We start from the raw sequence: 10974 nt of genomic DNA, 5'->3' as shown, positions 1-10974 counted from the left end.
GCTCATCATCATCATCATCATCATCATCATCATCATCATCATCATCATCATCAGTGGGAATGTTCAAGGAGGAAGATCTGTATGGGCCTATGTAATGCAGTGGCGTTGAGTTCATCCAAAGCTGCTAAAAAGAAAAGAAGACTAGGAAATGAGGCTCTCTCCTGTGTGAGGATGCTGTAGACTAGATCTTAGACCTCAGATTTCATCAGCAATACACGTGCCAAGTGTAACATAGATCGGACGTGTGCTTGTTGAAAGAATGCATTTCAGACAGACATACAGAGATTGCTTGACAGCAATGAAGGATGGAAATGCTATTTTCTCCTGACTGGTTGGTTAGTCTGTCATAGATAGTCATAGACAGATGGTTCATCCAATGGCCTGCCAAATATTTCTAAAAAGTGTCTGCCATTTTCCAAACAGTTCCCAAGGATGCATCCCCAGATGAGTCTGTGGAACAATAGTCTGGTATGTCAGGGTTGTAAAGAAAACTCACTTTTAACATTATCTTTGGATTACATGGTTATTATCAGTTGTTATCCCCACTATCAAAACAAACCTCAGTCCAGGTGCACCTCCCAATAGGCCATATTTTCTACTATTATGATTAACCTATGGGTTCACATCCACCTCTTTATGTTACCTTCCAAAACTAAAGAAATACAATATACACAAGCCTGCTAATTTACACCCTGCCCCCTTTGACCTCATATATTCCACACCTCTCCAAACCATCACCATCAATATATCTCCCTTTCATTACCACCTTTTTCAACTCATCCCTGTCTTGCTTTTCTTATACCGTCAGAGCCAAGCCTGAAGACCTCCCTTTACCTCCCTACTAACCCATACTAAAATTCTCTATCTTCTCTACCATTTCTATTAAAACTCCTGAGTAAGAAGTTCTTCACCCTCTCTCCCAGAACAACCATCTGTACCTTCTGCTCAGACTCTTTAAAACTGATATCCCTCAGGGCTAAATCATCGGGCCACTGCTATTCTCTCTAAATCCCTCAGCTATTGGATCTCCTCTCGTTACTTCTCCCATCTCTGCTATGTCAAGTATACTCTTCTTCTCCTCTTGAAACACATGCACAAAAGAGACCCACCTCTACAAGTCTTAAAGAGTTGTCACAGTACTGATGATAATACGTTTGTATGTCGCTTTGGAAAAAAAAGTCTTAAAAATCTAAAAAATGTAGTTTACGGTGATGTAATAGTTATGATCTGGTTAGGTTTAAGCATAAAAAACAGCCTGCAAGTGTCAGGGGAACTTTTGGTTATGGGTTACAGTTATTTCTTTCTTAGGGTGTTGTGATTTTTGTTGTTATGGTTACAGTACAATTGAACATTTTTTTGGGATGTCTCGTCTCATAGGTGCACATGTGAAACTCAAGGTTGGAAATGGAAATCAAACAGCCACCTCCCATCCAATGTTCATCTGACTCATTCCCCATTCCTTCCAGCACAGACTTTCTCACTTACTGTTGATGTCATGTGAATTCTGCCTTTATTTTACTCATAATTACAACAGCCACTAGATGGCATCACTTACTTGAAGACCAATACTGAGCCACACTAAAGTGTTATGCTGCTTTACAAGCATGACTCATTTCATATGGTGTGATTGTGATTAAAGTCAAGAACTTGTGCATGCAATTGTTCAAAAATATGGATGATTTAAGTTCTTGATTCCAGCGCACCAACTCGCCGGAGGTTGAGTTTCTGTGTCATGAAGTCATGCATTGTTATTGAAAAGCTATTTCCCTTCTGTAATCATGCATTTCATTCACATTGGCCATTGTGAGAAATCTGTCTGGTATTATTTCAATGTAAGTGAAGAAGGGCAAAATCCTCACGAACGTGCTAATTTTATTTGAGGTACTGAATGTTCAAGTAAAATGAGGAATCCATGGTCCAGGAAGGAAAAGACTCATTTCTTGTGCACAATGTTCCATATGTAAAGCGGCCGTATAGTTCTACTGATTTTTTGATTGGACATTCAACTGATGCAACAATGACATGAACTGAACCCCCAGGTTTTGGTTATGGAGCCACATGTTGCTATGTTCACTACTGCTTTGGAAGTTTACTTTGCGGCTTCCCGTAATCCCAGACCACTAATCCCTGACTCCATACACTAAAACCATATGACTGAATGGACATGGGTCTGTAAACTGAGGCAGATGCGGAAGTGCCTCAAGCCTGCATTCTTTCTGATGTAGGAGAGCACTGTTGGCTGAACAAGAAAAAAAAAATCTGATTGTAAAGCAGTGCATGAGGAAATGATCCTGCTTCTCAATTACCTTCTGAACATTTTCTCCATTTTTTTAGATCAATGGTCTCAATTACTTTTCAAGTTTTCTTCAATACAGCATAATGCTGAATTTATGAATTGTGTTCTAAAAAGATGACGAATGACATGTTTTGTCTTATGATTAACAAACTACTAACATGGCATCAGTGGGTCAGAATATTAGCAATGTGTTATCTTTGAACTTGGTTTTAGTTTACATAATTAACTATGAAAGGGACAAAAAGACAACCTGTATCATATTAATCCTTGACCTGACTGTGTATTTGAATGCACATTTGCCCTAGTGACAACATTTCTGTAAATATATGAAGGCATAGAAACAGCACGCTTGTTTAACTGCTTAAATTTTACATTTTAGCATACAGCCCAAAATCACAAGTTGCAATTTGCTTCCAGGGGCAACACAATACGTCATCCTCTGTCCTGAGACCTTCAATTCAAGTGGGGCAAAGGTTCACAAAAACTCTTTAGACAACTTGGGAGGAAATGTTGGGGAAAATGCCAGAAAACTCAACTCTGTACTCAAATCTGTGAGTCATTCTTCCCTTAATCAATACAGGTAACATTTTATAGTCTTGGATTTGTTGAACCAATGTTAAAACACTATTTGATAATATTTCAAGTGATATGTGTTTTAGTGTCAACTTGTACCTCAGCTTGTAGCTGACCTCTACTTGTACTCCTCTAATTTTGTGGGAAATCTGTTTGACATGTATGAAATACTTCCGTTGCGTAAGTAAGTTCATCTTGAAGTATGGAAGCTAACTCTTGAGCCATCTACTGTTGGTTAGTGTGTGTCCAGCTGTAATAACTTCATGTGTCTCACCTGTGTATGATAGCACCACCTGTGTCACCTTTCCTCCTTTATTTAACCTCTGTTTCCTATTGTCTTCTGTGGGGTCATTGTGATTGTCATTGTTGCTGTCTATGTTGTGGTCTCCCTCCGTTTCGTGTTCCCTGCTCCTCTGTGTTGTCCCGTAAGTCCTTAGTTTTCAGTCTTTTGTAGAACTTGGTTTTGTTTGCACTTTGACCTGTTGACCCTTTTTGTTGATGCTTTGTTTTTCCCTTCCGTTGGACTTTAAACTCCCTGTGTTTTACTTGACCTTTTTGTAATAAGTTTTGTTTGCTTCCCCTTGGCTGCTGTCTGCATTTTGGTCCCGTTCCTCCCGTAATCCCTGATGGTATCCAAATATAATAATCCAAAAATGGAAAAAAAAAAATAAGATGACGGTGGCTACAATCACTTCATCCTTTGAAATATATGCCCATGACTCATGATAACTAATACTTCATGTAAAAAGCTATAGCATAAATTGTCCATCAGAATATTTGATGTTGAGAATTGCCTATTTGTGCCTAATAATCACTCAAATAAAAATCTTCTTTGGCTGTGTCTAGCTTATAGCATGTCCTCACATGACACAAGAGTCACTGTTTGATTATTCAGCTTTGTTGCAACAATTCGTTTATCACCGGGGTCGACCCAGAAGCTTGTACGTTCTGGCTTAAAAGCGTACAGGGTGACACCGTCTCGATGGAGTTTAGCAGAAGTTTAACTCTGAATACTCGATTTCCAAGAGCTGAAGCGTTTGCACAAGGAAATCCAACATAAAAGGGTCTGTTATTGGTTCCAGGGCCTGCAGGCCATGCACAGTTCATGTTATAAGGTCTTAATGTTGCTAAAGAGTTAACACATTTTACACAAAATATCCCAAGTTCTTTATCAGCAAGTTATATTTGGAGGTTTTTATTTTTTGAGTATGACGTAATTGATCTTGTACGCAGAGGGGAGATGGCCGTAGTGATGGAGCAACATACGGTACTTGTCATTCTAGTGCAGCCTGTTCTTACACGGATGGTTTCAAACAGTCCCTGACTCATAAAAAAAGTCACATTGCTACATTGCTTTCGTATATTTTCAAATGCTGTATGAATAATGTGGAAATGGCTAAAAGATGTCAATGAGGAAAAGTTGTAAGAGTTGGATAAAAATTAAAAAAAAAACATAAAAGATATAAAAGTTAATGAGAAGAACCGGTACTTGCGATTAATAAATCTATCCCGTTAACTTTTTATTAATGGGTTCTTATCCTATCAAGATAAACCAACCCATGACAATAGAAAATCGTCTCATTACCGTGAGACAACAAATCTCGTTTCCTCTCGACAAGGTAATTACTCATTAAAACAAAATCATTTACTTGTTATCTCAACATCACAGACTTGTTACGCATTATTTTCAAAGGTCATTTTGTCATAAAGAGCTCTGTATGTCAAGATTACAGCATGAAAAAAATAATAACAAACATGGCCTTTCTCAGCTTCTGGCTTTTGTTTCCCCAGGTTTTTTTTTTTCCACAGATAGAAAATAAAAACATTTGCAATAGCCGAACATAGTTCCGCAACATCTCCAGAGCTGAAAAACAATAGTACATCATAAATATCCAAGAAGAATTAATCCAATGTTTCATTTATCTGTGATGGATAGCATCAAATGCCATAAACTCCCAAAAGCTTGTACTTGTTTGATAAAATAAGATTAACAAGGCCTGTAATCTTATGTCCTCCTGGAAATACTATTCAGAGCACACACTTGTTTTCTTTGCTTCATTTTACTGTAATTTGTTTAAAGCATGCTTTATTTCAAAGATAATAAGATACAATTGTGAAAGCTGGCGCTGTTACAAAGTGACTTTATATGGTGAATGCTTTTACTTTGGATCCCACGTAGTTCCTATTGGGGTTAACCTGAGGTGACCAGTGTGAGCTGGGGGACTGCTTTGAAGACCACAGTGATGAATGGTGTGTGTAGCTGTCTTCTATGAAAGGCCTGCTCCATCGGTTACATCATTGTTTCTCTCTCCTTTCTTTCTCTCTCTCACATGTCACCTGATAGCCTGTCATGCGGCAAAGATTGTCCCTGCCATTTGAGTCGGTTGACTTCATATGTTTTACAGCAGGGGTCTTTCGTCCAATGTTGTCACATTGAAAACAGACCCTGTGCATGAGAACCCTTGTCATAAAAGCATGTTTTACTGCTTGTATTATATGCAGGCTCGACCACATGTTTTCTTCACTCCATTTTATTGTTAAATGCTCTGAAACACACACACACACACACACACACACACACACACACACCAGTAGGTGGACATTTCCTGTTACATGATGTAATATAACTAATCCCTCTGATTTACTGACCAGATTAGAAACCAAAATCAGTGATTAAGATGAAAATTTTGTCAAACAGGGCAAAAAAAAAAAGTTCTATATGATTAAACAAACAACCTTAAAGCTGTGAACGGTGTTGAGCGACCTGGCACCTTGCTGCATATTGGTCGGTCAGTTTAACCCTTAATGCAAAATCAATATAGATAGGTTTTGTTTGTTTTTTTTTATTTGTAAGGGCAACTTGGACTTACAGAATGTGTAAACTAAAGTCTGCAAGGATCAAAATAACACAGGAATAAAAAAGCAAAAATGTAATTTCACAGATTTTTATTCCAAACGCATGCACATTTAGTATGAAGTTTAGTTTCAGCACTTAAAATGCGCTCAGGCGAGTCTTAGCCAGCAGGGGAAAACACATCACCATTCACAGTAACAAACAGCAAAAACTTTTACATGTTTCCAAGAAAAGGCCTTTCCATTCTATAACCCATATCCATATGCATAAATGAGAATCAACTCATAATCTAATACATATACACCCTTCTATCCATAATATAGATCTTTACAATTATTGTGAAGCACGTGTTGGCATATAAAAGGCAGATATTGATGCAATAACTCAGCCAACTCTACATACAAACATTCTTTGTATTCATACTCATTCTAGTACAGTGCACGCAGGGAACGGATTGATTGCTTTGCTCCTAGTGTTGTCTGGTAGTGGATGTGGCACCCCCATTGTTTTTTTTCATTATTTCAATAACTGGTTTAGAGATCCATATAAAAGTTGTCAATATTGTCAATTGTAGGTCAAAGGTTTTTAAGCATGTTTAGGCCCTCATACCTGATTCACTTTAGAGATGAATCAGTCTGTCAGTTTCAATCGTGTCTTCACACCAGTCAGTGCCGGGCTCCAATTATTTTCATCAGCAGTCAGGGTTTAGCTGCAGATGTTTGAACCGAAGTTCAAACCTTGTGTCACAACAGCAAAAGACACCTGCTGAGTGATGCTGGTCAAGTAGATACAAGGACGTAACAGGCAAGCAAGGAGGAGGATTAATGACTTCACTGTTCTTGTCCGCGTGTGTTCGATCTCTGCCTGACTGAATCGCTGTGAGACGTCCTGAAAAGAGACTCATCAGCGGAGGCCGAGGTGAAGCCCTCCACTGTAAACTTGTTCCGCAAACACAGTGTGTTGTGATTAAGACCGTGGCGACTCTCTCCACGCCTTCACAAGATAACACATCATTACCCCGCAGAAACAGCTCTTACTGTGCATCTTTCTCCATCTTTCCCTTTTCAACTTTTGATAATTGCTCCCTCTTTTCTCTCTTCTCCACTGAAGTCCAGTTCACATTTTGATGACACTATGGCTGATGGCCAAAGCAGAGAAGAGACCCCTGTGAAGGATCACAGCCTATTTGCATCTTCAGTGGATTACTGCCATTCATTATTTCCATCTCCTCCAGATAACAAAAGGCATTTTTGTTATGCGAGAGCAAGCAAACGTTTCATATGTGAGGGACATGTGAATCACTTATTGTTGGTGTCTTCAGCTGGATCCCAAAGGTGCTGCTCTCACTTCTTCATCAACCTGACCAACAGGCATCTAGTGTAACATATTATTACAAGCATGAGAACTATAAAACTGTAAGGACCTGAGTGTAAAGAGCCGGTGTTTTTCTTTAGCATGCTGCTTTTCATTACAGCCAAGATGATTGCTGAAACATTAGGAGAGTGGTTAACTAAGCCCGACCCTTATTTTGAAAAGTCTCCATGGTAACTTAAATCTGTGTAGACACTGGAAAAACCCAGTTTAGGCCTTGTTAAGTTTTTTGTGGCAAGTCAAGAGAAGGACGTGACTTTAGAAGGATACAGAGGGACTAACGTCTCTTTAGGTTATCATCAGGGCAGATCACTGTGGATGGCTCAGGTTTGAGTCACTGACAATAGAGAGAGACAAAGTGTGTGTGTGTGTGTGTGGGGGGGGGGGGGCTGGAGGTTAAAGCTTATGCAAGTGTCCATGTTTATGTTTTTCTCCAGTCATTTAGACCAGTGAATCATAAACATTTTTTTAAGTCCTGTACTCCCTGACACAGTGGACTCTCTCCACCTCCGCAATGACACGAGCACCTCTAGTGGCTGGTTCTGCCACTCAAGACTCTGTCTTCCGCTGATGACAGTTTCTGCTCCACCCATGTTCGTTGTGCAAGATCCTCTCAACCTTTACTCCATATTTTAAAGAGTTAGGCTACATATTGGGATCTAAAGGGCCTTGTTTTTTTTTTTAACCCAGGAGGAGCTGGACGTAGACCTACCATGGGGCATTCCTCGGAGCACCCAACCATGGTACTGGTCTGCCTCTGATTGACTACTACTTTAGGTGTGCGGAGTGAGATGGATCAGGGTCTACGCCAATCAGAGGGGGAGAAGTAGCGGGTCTCTTTAGACAGCGGTTGGTGAAAACTGTATTTATTTTTATCATTTTTGGTTTGTTTTTAGATAATACTATTGATTTTTTGGTGTTAAATGTGTGTACTCCATTTAAGAAAATATTAATTTAGACAAATAAAATGTTACATGCTTATATGTACAACCATTCACTTTTCTGCAGTATGTTGAGTTTATGGACTAGCTTGAACCTTTTTTTACTCACCATTCACTCACTCATACTTCATAATACCATTTGAAGAGCTGATTCATTCTACTTGGATCTGTCTTTGCTTCCTTCAATCTGCATTGGATTTGGACAGCTTCTCTACTGCAGATCAACATTTCAGAAATTCATTCTGTGAAAACGGTTTCTGGACGTGTCCATATTTGACTCCACTCGTCTTTCCATCTGCCAGAAACTGCAGTGATTGACAACAAATACTGATGTGATGAAGACAATACTGCCTGGATTTCATCAAAAATTGAGTCTGATTTACAGGCCAATTATTTTTTTTTTCCTCAATTGACCTGAAAATCTTTTGAAACAAGATTGGTATGGAGACATTGTATCTACAAACCGAAGAAGAAGTCCTTATTGTTATCGCAAAGATTCCATATAACCTATCCTCTACTGAGAAAAACCCAAACTTCACTCAGGCTTGACCAGGAACAGCTAGGTCTCAAACCTGCGACCCTCTTGCTCTGGGGTAACACAAACAACAGACTCTCTTGAGTCTTCTTTTTTAACCCAATATTCACAACCCTGATCCTTTCGATGTGTGGATTTTAAACCATACTTCTCTTGTTCCTTTGTAAGGATTTAGATCTGCAGACACAGGTCGAGGTAAAGTCAGCTAAGGCTTGTGTTGACTTTGAAGCCTGAGCTGCAGGCTTTTCTGTATCGTATAAGGTTCTATAAAGAATGCAATAAATCTGTTCAGGTAGAACCTCAAACTCACTTAATCTCTTAAAATGTATGGCTTTTTTTTTTTTTTAACAAAATGTTGCAAGTTTGCACTAGTCACCATCAGCCGTGAGACCTATGACCCCATGCCCATGTAAACTTGTGTCATGGTTCTATGGTGATAATGTGATAGAGAATGTGTGTAACCATGTATCACAGAGGAGCTGCAGAGCCAGTGCTGTCCACTTCAGGGGCAGCCTTACCATACATCACATTTGACATCATTCATTTTGTTTAATATATCATTAGGACATACATTGCTGGGATAGGGCGCATGAGACTTAGCAGTCTTAAAAATGTCATGTGGACACCATCAAACCTACCCCATTCGTCACGATAAGGCATCAACATGAAAGGCCCGACCCTCTAAAAGCACTGAGTGTCAAACAATTCCTATTCCCACTTTGAAAAAAAAATCAGCCTCCCTCTGGCTGTAATGGCAGCTATAGGTCTTATGAAGAAACACCGAATCATTTGTAATACCAGGGATCCTCTCAAAGACCTCAGCGCTGCCCGCCTGTCCAAAAATGGTCTTCGCTGCTGTGGCCACCTTATGAATCATACTATATTGGGGCTGGGCAGCGAATGCTTCAAGATTTTCAAGGCTCAACAGAGAAACTAAACTGCAGAATTTAAAGATATTTGCAAAGTACATACACAATTGCCCCAGATATTTCTTTATTAAATAGGAGGAACAGATGTGAGGCATCGAAAAATGAGAACATCGTGAAAGCTTCCAGCCGTAGAAATGATGATCAACTTTTGAGACAAATGATATAACTCAGCGAGGACGGATTGCTGTTACATTTCAGGTCTGCTCGTCTGCTGGACTCTTGCATCTACATGTACACCGGCCATTTTCTATTTCCACACGCAATTTCTTTTTTTTCTTCTAATCTTTATGAGATCAATAGGATTAAAATAAATTAAGATGACCTAATATTGTGCAGGTCCCCTCTTGCTGCCGAACAATCGATGTGGACAAGCTATCCTTCACTTCCACTAGCGCGCCAATAAGTCTTGGTCTGGTGTCTGGTTCCAGATTGTTCCTTTATTAGACCACATGTAGGGAATACTAAACTCCGCACACCTGGAAAAAACAACTTTTTATTTTGGCTCTTACCCATTCATAGATCCATTAGAACTTATTTCTTGTCAAAGTTGCTCATATTCTTAAGTTTGCAAATTTTTCCAAAACATGAACTTGAAGAACTCAGCATTCACTTGCTTCCTTCTACATCCCCCTAACAGGTGCTTTTGTAAACAGATAATCAATCAGCATTGATCTTCAGGGTTGGCTAATCTTTGTATGTTCGTGTTATTTTTTTTCTATTGTTTTCTCAGCCATGGTTACTTTTAAATACAAGTTTATATGTAATTTAGGGACCTCTGTTATTTTCCTTTGTCCACAAAATTCAGTGCAATTTTCCAAAATTTGTAAAATTTGTATTTGATCCTTTATATTTGCTTTTAATGACTGCTGTGAATCCAGTTACCCTCTGCAGATGAAGCTGCTCCTTGTTGCTTCTGCCAGCATTCCCTTGCTATTATGAAATATTTAGATCAACCAAACTTTGGGTATTGTTGTGAATCTCCCTGAATCCTGTCAGATCACATCTTCAGAAGGTCAGGATCAGTGGAAAACATTGTCATGAACCCAAAATAATGGATATTGTCACGAAAAATGCAAGCCTGAGAATGAAATTTAAGGAAATGCTAAACAGAAGAAACTATCTGAGAAAATTGACTTCACCAAGGTGTTTCTTAATATTTGCTTTCTTCCTTTGGTTAGTTATACCCACATGTTGAAGTGCAATATTTGGGAACATCTCTTCAACTTCTGTTTTACTTAAAAAAAAAAAAAAAACATAATGCAGTTCAGGGCTGCACGGTGGTGCAGTGGTCAGCACTGTGGCCTCACAGCAAGAAGGTTCCGGGTTCGAGTCCCGGCTCGGGCACGGGATCTTTCTGTGTGGAGTCTCCATGTTCTCCCCGTGTCTGCGTGGGTTCTCTCTGGTACTCCAGCTTCCTCCCACAGTCCAAAGACATCAAGAGAGGACTAGGCTGATTGAATACTCTAAATTGACCG

The sequence above is a fragment of the Aulostomus chinensis genome, chromosome 10, assembly GCF_037954235.1.
Source record: "Aulostomus chinensis isolate RoL2024-O1b breed Wild chromosome 10, RoL_Achi_v1.0, whole genome shotgun sequence".
NCBI classification, from domain to species: Eukaryota; Metazoa; Chordata; class Actinopteri; order Syngnathiformes; family Aulostomidae; genus Aulostomus; species Aulostomus chinensis.
The sequence above is the reverse complement of the archived record's forward strand: the minus strand, read 5'-3'. Positions refer to the sequence as shown.